The 18,667-nt window shown below is 43.6% G+C and overlaps 1 protein-coding gene and 1 pseudogene across 1 annotated transcript in view; one reads left to right on the top strand and one right to left on the bottom strand.

Moving 5' to 3' along the window:
• XKR4 (XK related 4) overlaps positions 1 to 18,667 on the top strand; it is a 321,357-nt gene that overhangs the window by 229,566 nt on the left and 73,124 nt on the right. The gene's annotated exons all lie outside the window — the stretch shown is intronic.
• On the bottom strand, positions 614 to 1,942 carry LOC137210688 (large ribosomal subunit protein uL4 pseudogene; annotated as a pseudogene).

The raw sequence follows: 18,667 nt of genomic DNA, 5'->3' as shown, positions 1-18,667 counted from the left end.
TTCATATTGTAAGTTTTGAGATATTTTCTACAGTCTAAGAAAGTATGAGATTCCTATAATTGGTGGTCATTTTCTTCATTTTTTAATAGACTTTATTTTTTAAAGCAGTTTTAGGTTCACAGCAAAATTGAGGGGAAGACACAGAGGTTTCCCATATAGTCTCTGCCTCCACAGAGGCATGGTTTCCCCAGCATCAACATCTCCACCAGATGGTACATTTGTTACCAGGGATGAACCTATATTGACACATCATTATCACTCGAAATCCATAGTTTACGTGGGGTTCACTCTTGGTGTTGTACACTCTGTGGGTTTGGACAAATGTATAATGACCTATATCCATCATTATAATATCATACAGAGAATTTTCACTGCCCTAAAAATCCTACGTTCTCCTCTTGTTCATCCCTCCCTCCCCTCAATCCCTGGCAGCCACTGATCTTTTTACTGTCTCCATAGCTTTTCCCTTTGCAGGATGTCATATAGCTGGAATCACAGTCTGTAGGCTTTTCAGATAGGCTTCTTTCACTTAAGTCATATGCATTTTTTAAAATCAGGTCTTTATTCAAAGTCAGCTGTCCCACATGATTTCACCTCTATGTAATAAGCAAATTTAAGGTTGTGCAGCAGCCTTCTTTTGCTCTGAGGTGGGTTTCTTTTCTGTGGGCTTCTTTTCAGCTGCTGGTTTCTTGGTCACTGCAGCCTTTTTTCCCACCAGAGGCTTCTTCTGCTTCTTAATGCCAACAGCCTCCTTTCCTTTCTTCCCCACCACAGGCTCTTGCCTGGAAGCCCCTTCTCATCTGATCTGGCTTCTAGTGCTGCTACTGCCCTATCCATCCGGATTTTGTGGTACTTGGCCTGGCGAAGAACGGTGTTCCGGCGCGTGGTCTTTGCGTGTGGGTTTAGCTTCAGCGTGATTCTCAGGCTTTTCATTGGACTTCTCTGCGGGACTCTGATGAATCCTCTCGCGTGCTGCCCGGAGAGCTCTTTGGATCTCTGGGCTTTTCACGATGCTGCTAAGGTCTGTACTGAGCGTCATGTGCGTGGGGAGGTTGTAGCTACTCTTGAGGGGAGCAGCTTTACGCCAAGTACCGTGCAGCTCCTCTAACTTGCGGAAAAGCACTTTCAGTCCAAATGCAGGAGCGTCGCACATGCCCCCCAGGAGCAAGTTTCAAAAGGTTCGGTTTGCTCACATTAGGCAGAGTAATTCCAGGGATGTTTCTGAAGGCCTTGATGATGCGCCCATTACAGATGATGCAGGGTCCCCTGCGCTGGATACGGCGACGGTTTCTCATTTTGCCTTTGCCAGGTCTCATTTGCTGAGAGGCGTAGACCTTTTGGGTATCATTCCAGGCTTTAAGTTTCTTCAGAAGCAAAACAACCTCCTTGGTCTTCTTGTAGCCTTCATCTTTATCTTCAGCCACCAAAGGAAGTTCAGGAACGTCCTCAGTACGATGACCTTTAGACACGACCAGCGCTGCTAACGCCGGGGCAGCCAGTGCAGAGCAGATGGCATATCCCTTTGGTGTTGTATTCACCCTGCGGTGCCAGCGTCGCCAGGTCTTGGTTGGCGCAAACATGTGGCCCCCAGGACACATATTTCCAAGAGCACCCTGGCCAGAGTGGTGAGCCCTGCCACCTTGAACCCTGGGAATTCGAGCCACAGCTCTGCCAGTACCCAAGACTCAACACTGGTTTGATGACCTGCTAATTCACTGACAGCATGGGGCTGTCTGTTGTTTTTGCACAAGTTGGTGTGAACAAAGTTCAGAATATCTGGTCGAGTGGGAGCCTTGAACACAGCAGGCAAAGTGACATTTTTGCCAGAGGACTCCCCCTTTTCGGAGTACACTGATATCAGTGGACGAGCACACGCCAGGGCAGGGAGATTAGAAGGCCATGCTCCTCTCACCCTGGCGGCTCCCACAGGAAAATAAGTCATATGCGTTTAAGGTCCCTCCATGTCTCTTCATGGCTTGTGAGCTCATCTCTTTCTGCGCTGAACAGTATTCCACTGTCTGGATGGACCACAGTTTATTTATCCATTCACCTACTGAAGGACATCTTGGTTGCTTCCAAGTTTTGGCAACTACGAATAAAGCGGCTGTAAACGTTTGTGTGCAGGTTTTTGTGTGGACATAAGTCTTTCAATTCCTTTAGGAAAATATCAAGGATTATATGATTAAAGTATGTTTAGTTTTGTAAGAAACCACCAAACTGTCTTCCAGGGCGGCTGTACCGTCTCGCATTCCCACCAGCAATGAATGACAATTCCTCGCCAGCATTTGATGTTATCAGTGTTTTGGATTTGGGCCATTTTCGTAGGTGTATAGTGGTATCTCACTGCTGGTTTAGTTTGCATTTTCTTGATGACACATGATCTGGCGCATCTTTTTATATGCTTTTTTGCCATCTGTATTTCTTCTTTGGTGAGGTGTCTGTTAAGGTCTTCCACCCATTTTTTGAGTTGGGTTGTTGTATTTTTTTATTGTTGAGTTTTAAGTGTTCTTTGTATATTTTGAATAATAATCCTTTATCAGTTGTCTGTTGCAAATACTTTCTCTCAGTCTGTGGCTTGTCATTTTGTTTTCTTTTTTTTTTTTTTTGGTGGTACGCGGGCCTCTCACTGTTGTGGCCTCTCCCGTTGCTCCAGACGCACAGGCTCAGCGGCCATGGCTCACGGGCCCAGCCGCTCCACGGCATTTGGGATCTTCCCAGACCGGGACACGAACCCGTGTCCCCTGCATCGTCAGGCGGACTCTCAACCGCTGCACCACCAGGGAAGCCCTCATTTTGTTTTCTTGATGGTGTTTTGTACAGAGCAGGAGTTTTTCATTTTAATGAATTTCAGCTTATCCATTATTCTATGGCTCATGCCTTTGGTGTTGCTTCTAAAAAGTCATCACTATACTCAAGGTCATCTAAATTCTCTCCTATGTTATCTGCTAAGGGTTTTATAGTGTTGCATTTTGCATTTAGTGTGATCCATTTTAAGTTAAGTTTTATGAAGTTTATACGGTTTGTGTCTAGATTCCATTTTTGTTGCACGTGGATGTCTAGTTGTTCCAGGACTACTTGTTGGAAAGACTATCTTTTCTCTGTTGCCTTTGCTCCTTTGTCAAACATCAATTGACTGCATTTATATGGGCCTATTCTAGACCCTCCATTCTGTTCTATTGATCTGTTTGTCAGTTTTTCACCAGTATCACACTTCTTGATTACTGGGGCTTTATAGAAAATCTTCAAGTTGGGTAGGGTCAGTCCTCCAACTTTGTTCTTCTCCTTCAGTATTACATTGGTTGTATGGGATCTTTTGCCTCTCCACATGAACTTTAGAATTAGTTTATCAATATCCACGAAATTACTTGCTGGGATTTTGATTGGGATTGAATTGAATCTAGAGATCAAGTGGGGAAGAACTGACATCTTGCCAATATTGGGTCTTCTTTTTTTTCTTCCATGAACATGGCATACCTTTCCATTTATTTAGTTCTTTGATTTCTTTCATTAGAGTTTTATAGCTTTCTTCATATAGATATTGTACATATTTTGTTAGATGTGTACCTTACTATTTCATTTTGGGGGTGCTAATGCAAATGGTATTTAAGGTAAAGGGCATGACAGACTGCTTCTCAAGTTATAACACAATATTTGAAAGTCATAATGCCTAATGACAATGACACTTGTCCCCAACCTCCACCACCACCCAGAGGATGAGAGAGAGATGCAGGCTGCCTCCTCAAGGAACAGAATGGAGAGAGAGTTCAGATTCAACAGACTGTGTTGTGATCTTGGCTCCACCACCTAATAACTTTGAGCTGCGGCTCATTTCGCTACTTGTCTGCATCTATTTCTTCATCAGAGGAGTGGGGAAAGCAATCCCTACCTCATAAGAAAGGCACCTGGAAGAATTTGCTGAGACATTGTGAAGGACAAATGCCCTGAATCAGACCCAGTATATGGCAGGTACTCAAGAAGCATCTTCTTACATCACATGGGGAATAGTTAACTCTGATGTCTTGGTACAAACAATGAGAAAACAGATCATTTATAACTAAGATATCAACCTTACCACCAAGACTGTACTACCAATTCAGGGAATTAGGAATACTACATCACTGCTTCTTCCTGGAAGGAAGGAAGGAAGGAAGGAAGGAAGGAAGGAAGGAAGGAAAGAAGGAAGGAAGGAAGGAAGGATAGAAAAAGTCAACAAACTGAAATATCAAAAGTCAAAGAAAAACACCAGAACTCCATAAGTTCATTGCGCCTCCATGCCCCAGTGGTGCCTCAATTCTCCACTTACTTGATGCTTGTCAGGATGTCTAATGCTTTGCCTGCATCTAGTGAATACAGGGGGGGAAAATGTGAAACAGTAATCTGATATTATCAGACCCCAGAAAGGTACTTCTGGAAATACTAATTGGATTTTCTTCAGCCTTTTTTTAATTTAGTGCATTCTAGGAGAAGATCTCACCTCTCCTAACACTTATAAAGAGAATTTGTGAGCGAGATTGTGCACAAGTAATACCTATTGAATGCTCCAGGCAACGTGTTGCCATGGTACCAATCAGCTTTCATCTTCATCGGGGAATAGAAATTGAAACTGACAATGTTTGAGTGTAACTGTTTTTGTTGGTCCCCGTAAGCAGTGTGAGGGCTTGAAAAGGGAGGAGGTCTAGTTTTGTTGCTGTTTTCTGGTTTCAAAACAATACTACATTAAAATGAGTACAGGGGCTTCCCTGGTAGTGCAGTAGTTGAGAGTCTGCCTGCTAATGCAGGGGACATGGGTTCGAGCCCTGATCTGGGAGGATACCACATGCCGTGGAGCAACTGGGCCCATGAGCCACAACTACTGAGCCTGCACGTCTGGAGCTTGTGCTCTGCAACAAGAGAGGCCACGGTAGTGAGAGGCCCACGCACTGTAATGAAGACTGGCCCCCTCTCACCGCAACTAGAGAAAGCCCTCACACAGAAACGAAGACCCAACACAACCAAAAATAAATAAATAAATAAATAAAACAAGTACAGTCCAATGAGTTCAGAGAAACAAAGAATCCCCCAAAGGAGCTCATTATTCTTATAAATTTACATTATCAAAGGATGTGGGGGCTTCCCTGGTGGCGCAGTGGTTGAGAGTCCGCCTGCCAACTCAGGGGACACGGGTTTGTGCCCTGGTCCGGGAAGATCCCACATGCTGCGGAGCACTGGGCCCATGAGCCATGGACACTGAGCCTGTGCATCCGGAGCCTGTGCTCTGCGACAGGAGAGGCCACAACAGTGAGAGGCCTGCGTACCGCAACAACAACAACAAAAGAATTGAGGACAGTCTTAGAGACCTATGGCACAACATTAAATACACCAACATTCGAATTATAGGGGTCCCAGAGGAAGAAGAGAAAAAAAAATGGGACTGGGAAAATATTTGAAGAGATTATAGTTGAAAACTTCCCTAATATGGGAAAGGAAATAGTCAATCAAGTTCAGGAAGCACAGAGAGTCCCATACAGGATAAATCCAAGGAGAAACATGCCAAGACACATATTAATCAAACTATCAAAAATTAAATCCAAAGAAAAAATATTAAAAGCAACAAGTGAAAAACAACAAGTAACATACAAGGGAATCCCCATAAGGTTAACAGCTGATCTTTCAGCAGAAACTGCAAGCCAGGAGAGAGTGGCAGGACATATTTAAAGTGATGAAAGGGAAAAACCTACAACCAAGAATCCTCTATCCAGAAAGAATCTCATTCAGATTCAACAGAGAAATTAAAACCTTTACAGACAAGCAGAAGCTAAGAGAATTCAGCACCACCAAACCAGCTTTACAACAAGTGCTAAAGGAACTTCTCTAGGCAGGAAACACAAGAGAAGGAAAAGACCTACAATAACAAACCCAAAACAATTAAGAAAATGGTAGTAGGGACATACATATCAATAATTACCTTAAATGTAAATGGATTAAACACTCCAAGCAAAAGACATACACTGGCTGAATGAAAAACAAGACCCATATATATGCTGTCTACAAGAGACCCACTTCAGACCTAGGCACACATACAGACTGAAAGTGAGGGGATGGAAAAAGATATTCCATGCAAATGGAAATCAAAAGAAAGCTGGAGTAGCAATTCTCATATCAGACAAAATAGACTTTAAAATAAAGACTATTATAAGAGACAAAGAAGGACACTACATAATGATCAAGGGATCAATCCAAGAAGAAGATATAACAGTTGTAAATATTTATGCACCAACATAGGAGCACCTGAATACATAAGGCAAATGCTAACAGCCATAAAAGGGGAAATCGACAGTAACACAATAATAGTAGGGGGCTTTAACACTCCACTTTCACCAATGGACAGACATCCAAAATGAAAATAAATAAGGAAACACAAGCTTTAAATGATACATTAAACAAGATGGACTTAATTGATATTTATAGGACATTCCATCCCAAAACAACAGAATACACTTTCTTCTCAAGTGCTCATGGAACACTCTCCAGGATAGATCATATCTTGGGTCACAAATCAAGCCTTGGTAAATTTAAGAAAATTGAAATCATATCAAGTATCTTTTCTGACCACAACACTATGAGACTAGATATCAATTACAGGAAAAAAATCTGTAAAAAATACAAACACATGGAGGCTAAACAATACACTACTTAATAACCAAGAGATCACTGAAGAAATCAAAGGGGAAATCAAAAACAACCTAGAAACAAATGACAATGAAAACACAATGACCCAAAACCTATGGGATGCAGCAAAAGCAGTTCTAAGAGGCAAGTTTATAGCTATACAAGCGTACCTTAAGAAACAAGAAACATCTCAAATAGACAACCTAACCTTACACCTAAAGCAATTAGAGAAAGAAGAACAAAAAAACTCCAAAGTTAGCAGAAGGAAAGAAATCATAAAGATCAGATCAGAAATAAATGAAAAAGAAAGGAAGGAAACAATAGCAAAGATCAATAAAACTAAAAGCTGGTTCTCTGAGAAGATAAACAAAGTTGATAAATCATTAGCCAGACTCATCAAGAAAAAAAGGGAGAAGTCTTAAATCAATAGAATTAGAAATGAAAAGGGAGAGTAACAACTGACACTGCAGAAATACAAAGGATCATGAAAGATTACCACAAGCAACTATATGCCAATAAAATGGACAACCTGGAAGAAATGGACAGATTCTTAGAAAAGCACAACATTCCAAGACTGAACCAGGAAGAAATAGAAAATATAAACAGACCAGTCACAAGCACCAAAATTGAGACTGTGATTAAAAATCTTCCAACAAATGAAAGCCCAGGACCAGATGGCTTCACAGGCAAATTCTATCAAACATTTAGAGAATAGCTAACACCTATCCTTCTCAAACTCTTCCAAAATATAGCGGATGGAGGACCACTCCCAAACTCATTCTACAAGGCCACCATCACCCTGATACCAACCAGACAAAGTTGTCACAAAGAAAGAAAACTAGAGTCCAATATCATTAATGAATATAGATGCAAAAATCCTCAACAAAATACTAGCAAACAGAATCCAACAGCACATTAAAAGGATCATACACCATGATCAAGTGGACTTTATCCCAGGAATGCAAGGATTCTTCAATATATGCAAATCAATCAACGTGATACACCATATTAACAAATTGAAGGAGAAAAACCATGTGATCATCTCAATAGATGCAGAAAAAGCTTCAACAAAATTCAACACCCATTTATGATAAAAACCCTCCAGAAAGTAGGCATAGAGGGAACCTACATCAACATAATAAAGGCCATATATGACAAACACACAGCCAACATCATTCTCAATGGTGACAAACTGAAACCATTTCCTCTAAGATCAGGAACAAGACAAGGTTGCCCTTTCTCACCACTATTATTCAACATAGTTTTGGAAGTTTTAGCCACAGCAGTCAGAGAAGAAAAAGAAATAAAAGGAATTCAAATAGGAAAAGAAGAAGTAAAGCTGTCACTGTTTACAGATGCCATGATACTATACATAGAGAATCTACCAGAAAACTACTAGAGCTAATTAATTTAGTATTTAGTAAATTTAGTAAAGTAGCAAGATACAAAATTAATGCACAGAAATCTCTTGCATTCCTATACACTAATGCTGAAAAATCTGAAAGAGAACTTAAGGAAACACTCCCATTTACCATTGCAGCAAAAAGAATAAAATACCTAGGAACTAACCTACCTAAGGGGACAAAAGACCTGTATGCAGAACACTATAAGACACTGATGAAAGAAATTAAAGATGATACAAACAGATGGAGAGATATACCATGTTCTTGGATTGGAAAAATCAACATTGTGAAAATGACTATACTACCCAAAGCAATCTACAGATTCAATGCAATCCCTATCAAACTACCACTGGCATTTTTCACAGAACTAGAACAAAATATTTCACAATTTGTATGGAAACACAAAAGACCCCGAGTAGCCAAAGCAGTCTTGAGAAAGAAAAACGGAGCTGGAGGAATCAGGCTCCCTGACTTCAGACTCTACTACAAAGCTACAGTAATCAAGACAGTATGGTACTGGCACAAAAACAGAAATATAGATCAATGGAACGGGATAGAAAGCCCAGAGATAAACCCATGCACATACGGTCACCTTATCTTTGATAAAGGAGGCAAGGATATACATTGGAGAAAAGACAGCTTCTTCAATAAGTGGTGCTGGGAAAACTGGACAGCTACATGTAAAAGAATAAAATTAGAACACTCCCTAACACCATACACAAAAATAAATTCAAAATTGATTAAAGACCTAAATGTAAGGCCAGACATGATAAAACTCTTAGAAGAAAACATAGGCAGAAGGCAGAACAGTCTATGACATAAATCACAGCAAGATCCTTTTTGACCCACCTCCTAAAGAAATGGAAATAAAAACAAAAATAAACAAATGGGACCTAATGAAACTTAAAATCTTTTGCACAACAAAGGAAACCATAAAAAAGATGAAAAGACAACCCTCAGAATGGGAGAAAATTTTTGCAAAAGAAGCAACTGACAAAGGATTAATCTCCAAAACATACAAGCAACTCATGCAGCTCAATATCAAAAAAACAAACAACCCAATCCAAAAATGGGCAGAAGACCTAAACAGACATTTCTCCAAAGAAGATATACAGATTGCCAACAAACACATGAAAGGGTGCTCAACATCACTAATCATTATAGAAATGCAAATCAAAACTACAATGAGGTATCACCTCACACTGGTCAGAATGGCCATCATCAAAAAATCTACAAACAATAAATGCTGGAGAGGGTGTGGAGAAAAGGGAACCCTCTTGCACTGTTGGTGGGAATGTAAATTGATACAGCCACTATGGAGAACAGTATGGAGGGTTCTTAAAGGACTAAAAATAGAACTACCATATGACCCAGCAATACCACTACTGGGCATATACCCTGAGAAAAGCATAATTCAAAAAGAGTCATGTACCACAGTGTTCATTGCAGCTCTATTTACAATACCCAGGACATGGAAGCAACCTAAGTGTCCATCGATAGATGAATGGATAAAGAAGATGTGGGACATATATGCAATGGAATATTACTCAGCCATAAAAGAAACAAACTGAGTTATTTGTAGTGAGGTGGATGGACCTAGAGTCTGTCATATAGAGTGAAGTAAGTCAGAAAGAGAAAAAAAAATACCATATGCTAACACACATATATGGAATCAAAAAAAAAAAAAGGTTCTGAAGAACCTAGGGGCAGGACAGGAATAAAGACACAGACGTAGAGAATGGACTTGAGGACACAGGGAGGGGGAAGGGGAACCTGGGACGAAGTGAGAGAGTAGCGTGGACATATATACACTACCAAATGTAAAATAGATAGCTAGTGGGAAGCAGCCGCATAGCACAGGGAGATCAGCTCGGTGCTTTGTGACCACCTAGAGGGGTGGGATAGGGAGGGTGGGAGGGAGACACAAGAGGGAGGGGATATGAGGATATATGTATACATATAGCTGATTCACTTTGTTATAAAGCGGAAACTAACACACCATTGTAAAGCAATTATACCCCAATACAGATGTTAAAAAAAAAAGTGTGATGAGAAGATTGGGCAGGTACTTTATTATCCCCATGTCACTAAAAAGGAAACAGAGCTGCAGAAAAATAACTTGTCTGAGGTCATGGGAAGAAAAAAGGACAGAACCACGATTCAAATGTAGACAATCTGACTGCAGAAATAGCGCACGTACCCACTCCTCTATACTACAAACCGTATTCACCATTAATTGTCTCCCATTCTGTCTTATATTTTAATGTACATTTAGTGAAGGGAGGAGTCGAATTAGAATCCTGAGCCTATTCCACACGTCTCCCTTGTGAATCGTCACTGGTGTTCCCGCATCATTTGAGGACATGCTGCAGAAAGTGCAACATCGCAGGGGAGAACTTTTCAAGAGGAGAAATGGCATATGTCAGAGCACAGGGCAGGAGGGCGCGTTTCGGGAACAGCAACTTGCTCTCCATGCCTGGAGGTGACCAGTGGGATTGTTGATGGGAAGTTGTAGGCTAAGCTTGGAATAGCCACTTGGAGTCAGATCTTCAGGCAGAAAAACCATTCAGGGAAAATACTTTTCCACTTCTCTGGGGGACAAGGAAGTGTACCTTGGGAAAACTGGGTAAGATATCAAGTGTGTTATTTTATATTACTTCATTGGCTGTGTTTAACTTGTCAGGTCATGGTTGGAGTAAGAATGGCTGCAGGGTCGGAGCAAAAAAGTCCTAGAAATAGTAGCCTTGTAACTCACCATTTAGCTACTGAAATATTTTTACCAAGGGAGAAAATAATAGCCAAAGATAGGATGAGAAATGGCAATTCCAGGTGAGGACTCTGGGCTTTTTACTTTGTTTTTAACTAAATCGTTGGACAGAACGACTAAAGGAGTTAAATTTCTTCTGCCTGGAGGAGAAGAATCCTTGAAAATAGGGAGGTGGCGAAACACCTTGGAGATATTTACCTACAGATCAGTAAACAGGGAATTAGGCATAAGGCCAGTAAACACAGGCTGTGAAGAAACCCAGTCGAAGCCAATAGCAGAGAGTGAGTGCAAGGTGCCTCTGAACGCATCCCTCAGCCCACACGAGGTGTGTTTATAAGGCAGTAAGCCTTATTCTTCAGCAAATATATCCAACGTACAAGTTTCAAATAATTATTATCACCTCCTAAACAGATTCCGTGGGTAAGCTTAGCGAATGATCCTCATGGCTGGAAATACACCAGGGACTACTCTGAGAATCGCCATCATGGCTGGTGGCCATGCTTTTGAATGTCCTTAATACGACAAATAGTATATATATTTTTTTCCTTTGAGAGTAGGTGTGAGTTTCGGAGAATGTAAACAAAATTTACAGAATTAAGTGTAGGAAAGAAGGGTGCTCTAAATTTGCAATACGCTGTAGGGGCAACCAGGAAGTGATTATTATAAAGAAAGAGATAGGTGTTATTGCCAGCTCAGCTCAAGGTCAGGGGCATCATAAATCAGAGCCAGCAAGGGCAAGGGCAGGCCAGGGCTTGGCTCGCATCCTAAATGCTGTGTTGGCAGCAAGAGGCTTCTCAGACAGTGAGGTTCTGCTTTGCTGGTTGCCTCACCTGACGCCATATGGTGTACCTACAGAATATAGCTAACACCATTTCTATAATAGGATCTTATGTACTTCTGTTCAACTTTATCAGTAAATACATTTTGTTGATTTTTTAAAATAACGTTTCATGTCAGCTTTGAGCATTTGAAGATTGCTATGGACATCTTTTTTGCACTACATTTTCCATTAACTTCGCACGTTTCGCCTTTAGGGTCCAAAATGATCTCTTACCTATTACTTGGGCTTTTCAATAGTTTTCCCAATCTTTTAACATTTTCTCACTTTATAGCTAGGCTACGTGTGTGGGAACCATTGATAATTTAAGTAAGATAAGTCCATTAGAAGTAACTTATTCACACTATGAACGAGTGCCAGTGAAGGACAAATACATAGACTCACTTTAGAAAAATGTCGTCCTCTTACAAACAAGCCTTAGCCTTTTGGCAGTCAGCTGTCACCTTATGGCCAGCAATGAAGTACCTAAAGGGTCGTATTTCTATTTGTCTCATTACCATGTATTAATCAGTCAAGTCTGTACCGAGCGTCCATTATAAGCAAAACCACGGGAAGCCAGTTGCTTTTCGAGACAGTGTAACACCATCGATCTCCTGAGGGCTCAAAGCAGGCTCTGTCAGCCTTTCCCCACCAACTTTCTTCTCTCTCTTTTTCTTCCCCTTCCTCTCACCCGCCTTCATGCAATAAACATGCAGTAAGAACCCACATTTAGTCAGAAACTCTGGTTTTTCCCCAGTGAAGAGCTATAAGGTGATCACTGCCGAGACATGAGAAGCAGCACAGCTCAGAAGTTCACAGAAAAAAAAAAAAAAAAAAAGTTCACAGAATGCCCTAAACAGAGCCGGCTGCCCCTCCCAGCGTGACGAACAATCAGCCTTCATTGCTCACTCTTCCAGGGCCCATTTATGCCCTCAACCAGTTGGCTACAGCCTTGGAGAAAGAGTAAAGCCGAGAGCAGTCCCAGGAGTAGTTTCTGGAAGAGAAGGTGTGTCTATATATAAACACAGATATATATGTCTGTGTTTATATATGTATATATGTATTTGATTACCTTAAAACCTGTTTTATAGTATCCTTATATTATTTCAAAATATTGACTCTGTTTCTGTTGGTACCTGTTAACATTAGGAAGGCTAAACAATGTGTGTGCGTGTGTGTAGAAATGGGTGATAGGTAGATAGATAGGTGATAGATACATAAATAGACATAGGTAGGTAATAGATAGGTATTTACATAGGTATCTATAATACCTTCCTTCCATGATTAGGGACCAGAAAAGGTAACCTGAAGTCATCTTTAGCCACCAACATGGGCAGCAAACCTGGTGTCTTGTGTCTCGTGTGTTTGGAGGCTGGGGTAGAGTCGTTTCCCAAGAGCTCCCAGTCTGCAGAAAGATCAAGTAAACGGCCACTTCCGTGCTAACTGCAAAACTGCCCTCGCGTCCGCTTGTCTTGCTCGTCCTTTCGTGGTTGCTTTAACTTTTGTGATCAATACGTGACCGGAGCCACGCTGCACGAGCCTGCACGGCCCTTGCTCAGCACACCCGTGTCTCACAGCCTTAGTATATACAGCTCTTGATTCCTGCCTTTCTTGCGGGCCGCCTTGCAGACGAGAAGAAGACAGTCGATATCCAGGGGCAGAGAGAACAGTAACTCTGGTGAGACGTTCACCTGCCCATCACGGCAGAGGCATAACATTGTCTGGACCCGCTTCTCTCAAGGGTGGATTAATGCCTACTTGCCTTCCTGCCTCACAGACAGCGCAGATTACATCTTTGAAGCCGTGTTGTGCTGCGGCTCTATGCGATGTGACATCTTTGCAAAATCTCTGTCTCTCCGCCACGAAAAAAATGTCTGTTACAATTCGTGCAAGACTTTGATGCCTTCGTGCACCAGGTGATTTAGACGTTTCTTTGAAAGTGCTTCTCCGCGTCGTGAGCCGGAAGACCTGTTTGCCTGAAACATCATTGATGTGCTGGTTCTCCTAATACTCTTTGGACCAGAGGAGAAAACCTCGCCTCTTTTGAAGTCAAGCCATCGGAATTGTAATGGTCAGATTAGACATGTGTAGCCAAGAATTAGGCATGACAGCCTGGATGGGCAAGTGGAGAGTGGGCAGGAGGAAGGGCGAGGCACTCTAATAACAGCCGACAGTAAAGCCGCTGCCCACATTTCGGGAGTTGCTCCCTAAAAGAAGCTTAAATGACCGTCATGATGCCAACTGTCATCAGGAAAGCATAGCTAGCTGGCTTTATTGTTTGCTTCGTGAAACTTCAAAACTCCCATCACCTTTTTTATGGTGAGGAGAGCTGAGAGATGCTAGCATGTTGTCACCGCTGTGCTTCCAAGATGCTATCGGTTCTGAAGCAACAAGATGAGATAGAGAAACATTACAACTCAGGATCTGAATGGCGCTTGACTCTGAGAAAGACCCAGAGGCCCTGATGAGCCAGTGAGGAGTACACAGGATGGTACATACACTCCTGCTGCCTTTCAATTCCTCTAATCTTTTAATTTTGGAATATGGTCACCTCCAGGGTGCTTGGACAAGGAGGTTCATTCAGAAGCACACTCTGAGTCCAAGAAGGGTGAGACTTACCCCAAATGGGGTAGTTTTATAATCATAATTTCACTGCTGCCTCTTACAAGGTGTGTTCTGAGGGCCTCTGTTAAAGAGGGACAACGCCCAGTGGAAACTGGCCTCCGTGATTCGGTGCCGGGGTCCTTCTTTCTAAAACCTTCCGTTTGTATGAAGGACAGAGCAGCATCTAGACCCCACGGTAAGGCCATGTGATGCTGAACCACCCTTAAAACACACGTGGATTTTACAGTTTTCACTAATTTGCAGTCGGTCTGTTGACCTTGGACTCAGCAATGAGACGTGTCCTCTGGGTGTAGGACATCTGGTTGGAGACATGGCCTTTGGACAAGAGTGACTTGACAGTAATAAGACTTGTAAAATATATGTAACCAGTACTGTAATGAAGACAATCAAGTGCTTCTCTGATGGAATCTTTTCTTCCAGCCTCTGGAGTTAGTATCAGAAATAATGATAAAAACAAGAGTTGCCTATGAGCATTGCCTGTACAGACACAGGACTCAGGGTGCACGGGCATCGTTCAGCCTTCCCAGCACCTCTCTGGGTGAGGTAGATGCTGTTCCCATCTCAGTGCACAGGTGAGACTGAGCCTCAGAAAAGTTAAGTACCTTGCCCATGATCACAGAGCTTTTACGTATATGATATATATTAAATATATGTATATATTTAATATATACATACATAATATAGAGACCCAGATCTCTATATGCATAAAGACCCAGGTCTGTCTGACCCCTGAACTAAGGTTTCACCTGCCAGGGAACTTTTGTCAGCGTGTGTGCCGACAAGCATTTGATCCCAGCCCTATCTTTTATGAGCATCGTGATTTGGGGCAAATGATTTAATGCTTCTGAGGCTGATTTGCCCGAGCTGTAAAGTGGGAACAATAGTACCTACAGATGGTTGAGAAGGTACAGTGGGGAACATAGCGTCTAATGTGATATCTGGTACGTATGAATCACTCAGTGTCTATTGAGGGAATAAAAGAGAGAATGAATGAAAGAATGGGACTCTGATTATTAATTCCTTTTACTCTTCCAGAAAGTCAGCAAATATCGAAGGAATGGGAGGAAGACAGGGAAGCATTATTGACCGAAATATTCCATAAGTTCTTTGTTGGAAAGGTACCAACAGTTCATAGTAGTTCTTAGTGAACAAAGGTTCACATCTTTTTACGCGCGTTGCCCAGGTCCAAAAGCCTGAGCCGGGAAACCGGAAGGAGGACAAAGCACAGTGATCCTTCTCTTCGCCTCCCTGGCCTGGCAACACTCTCTTCACTCCCAGGGGCTTCCATGAGGTCCTGCAGTGTCTGCAGCAGCCTGACTGGAGAGTCTCCGGACCATAGGGCGGCTGGGAGGCAGGGACGGGGCACTCTGTGACACCCTCCCCACAGGGACCGTGGTCAGAAAGGACCGCATAGGGTCAGCCTCACGTGGCGAGTATTCGGGTCCTTATGAAGGGTGGAGGAGGCTTCAGGGAAAACGGGAAACCGTCAGGAGTCTAGCTGTGCTGCTGATACGGATTCCCTTGAATGATCACCGTATGGGGGGAGGGAAAGGAACTCCAGACACCTGATTACGGGGTTGTAGCGGTCATTAAAGTGACTTTCAATACCCCACCTCAGAACTGCTGACCTAGAAGAGCTTCAGTGTCACCTATGGGTCCCATTATCATCAGCTCTCAGCCTGAGTGTCCTGGAGCCTTCCTGGTTGGTGTTCATGCTTCTGCTGGGAGAAGCAGCATCGTAGAAGAAGCAGAGAGTCTCTGGGTCAAATGCACCTGAGCTCAAAACCCAGCTCCACCACTTACTCCCTGTGTCACCAGGGAAGTCTCTCAGTTTCTCTGAAACTTAGTTTCCCTTTTTGCAAAATGAGTTTTAAAATGCTCTCTTCCAGGGCTTTTGGCAGGAATAGGTAAGAAGGCCAGGTGCCGGTGGATGCCCGAGAAACTCCTAAGAAGTGTCTAAGGACACCACTGCACAGGCTTATTCTTCTTGTTAACTATTTTAGCTAAGAGGTCTCATTTGATTATGTTCCATCTGGGCTTTTTGCACAGGGAGAAAGCAGGTGATAGGCAGAAAAGAGATGAATGGCAAAAAAAAAAACAACCAAGAGCCTTCAGTTGGGACAAAACATGTTTTTGATGCTGCCTAACCTATGGTGTTTAATTTTAGGAAAACCTTTAAATTTGATTTGCTCAGCTATAGATTGGGGATAGAGGCATGCTACGGTAATTTAGACCAAATAAAACACTCTTATGCTTCGACCATATACATAATATAAATACTGAAAATATGGAAATCTGTCACCCTAGGATCGCTTAAAAAAAAAACCTGTAGGAGAAAAAGAAGTATCTTCCATTCAGTTCCAACAGCCAGAAAGAGCTGGGTGAGGGAATTCTGATTGCCTAGAAGCGGAGGAAGCACAGCTGTCCAGGAACTAAAACTTAAATACTTTTGCTGCAGTAGCTTTTCTGCCTTTAATCCCTTTAACTGACTGCTCCCAGCTACCCTGAAACACATCTTCATCTGTTTGAAATAAATCGTGTTGAGTGGTCTGAGTGGAGCTGGGGGATGATGGAGAATCACTTCATGTTTGTTTGCAGTGGGAAGTCGATTCCCCTCTATCGTTTGCCTTGGGGGGAGAAAAGAAGAAATAAGTAAGCCCTTTTGAAATGGAGATGGAAAAAGTTCTCTCTCTTCCCTGAAGGCCTCTCCTCCCATCTCTGGTCTCTGGATTCACCCTCCTTGTCGCTTCATCTCTCCGATGTTTCCCCTCCCGGGTCCTCTGCTGCTCACAGGGGAAGGAGCTCACGATCCTGTGCCTCCCTGGTCCGCCACCTGCCTGGACTGGCCACCCACGGTGGGGCTTCTGCCCATCACGTCTGCGCCCGTGACCGCAGCCCGGACCTCGTCCTGGGCTCTGAGTGCACACTCTGGGCTCCCCGGGGTATTCCCGCAGAGGTGGCCCTCAGGGCTGTCACACGTGCACGGACGGGGCCTGCCACGGGGGTCAGACTCCCCAGCTCTGCAGCACTTCCCAGTTCCTCTGGGTCACCCTGTCCTGGCTGCTCCAGCCTCTGCCACCCAGACTGCTAACCAGGGCTCTTCCCCGCGTGCGGGAGCCGTCCCTGGGCCTGCCGGCCCCATGTCTCTACTCCTGTCCATCGCCCCTCGTCCCTGCTCTGCTGGGACGCCTCCCACCTCTCACCTGGACCCTGACAGGCTGCCCTGCTTCCGTCTCTCCAGCCTGAATCCTCCTACTGACGTCAAAGGTACCTCCTTAAGCACAGCGTGGCTCACGGCATCCGTCTCTAAGATTCGAAGTTAGTGCCTGTTGTCTACAGAGTAAAACCTACACTGTCGGTTTGGACCCACTCATGACGGTTCCAGACTGCATTCCAGGCTGTTCTGCTGTCCTAGTCCTGCTTGGGGCACACACTCCCGGCTCGCCGAGCCCTGCGTTCCCGAGGCACTGCCCCTCTGGGCCTTCACGTCTGGTCCGTCCTCTGCTCAGGCCTCAGTCAGCAGCATCTGAGCTAAAAACAACTTCTTCTCCCACGTGCTCCCATACAGCATTGCTTCCACCACTCTCCAACAATTATTTAATTTTGTCTCTTACTAAAGTCGGTTGTTTGCGTCCTTCATGAGACTGGAAGTTTCTGGAGTGCTGTCCGCAAGGAGGCCGCACGTTTCTTGAGTGCTGGGTGGTGGTTCGGGGGCCAGGCCCTGGAGAAGGACCACTGGGACCGGAAACCTGCGTCCAGCACTGGTGAGCTGTGGATTTGGGGGCAGGTGACCCACTCACCCTCACTTCACTTTCCTGATGTGAAGGTGAGGCTCGTCACTGACCCTCTGTCAGCAGATTCTTGCGAGTACTGAATAGTGTCATGTATGCAAAGTGCTCAGTTTGGAGCCTGGTACATAATACATGTTCCATAAGTGCGATCTTTGATTTCGTCATTATTATTATTTGGTTTTGTACCTGGAGCAGTGGAAAAGCACTCGGTGAGTTTTTAAATTAAATTCTTCCTTGGGCTTCCCTGGTGGCACAGTGGTTGAGAGTCTGCCTGCCGACGCAGGGGACACGGGTTCGTGCCCCGGTCCGGGAAGATCCCACGTGCCACAGGGCGGCTGGGCCCGTGAGCCATGGCCGCTGAGCCTGCGCGTCCGGAGCCTGTGCTCCACAACGGGAGAGGCCACAGCAGTGAGAGGCCTGCGTACCGCCAAAAAAAAATTAAATTATTCCAAGAAAACGTTCTTAAATCCAGGGTCTCCCATGTTGCTATGGAGGATTCTAAAAAAAATGAAAACAAAAATTACATCCTACTCAAAAGTGATTTTTTTAAGCCACAAGTCCCAGCCCCCAGCAAGATGAAGAAAGGCATCTACTCCTCAATTGAGAAACAGAATTT

The sequence above is a fragment of the Pseudorca crassidens genome, chromosome 17, assembly GCF_039906515.1.
Source record: "Pseudorca crassidens isolate mPseCra1 chromosome 17, mPseCra1.hap1, whole genome shotgun sequence".
In the NCBI taxonomy this organism is placed as follows: Eukaryota; Metazoa; Chordata; class Mammalia; order Artiodactyla; family Delphinidae; genus Pseudorca; species Pseudorca crassidens.
This window is presented reverse-complemented; position numbering and strand designations above follow the sequence as displayed.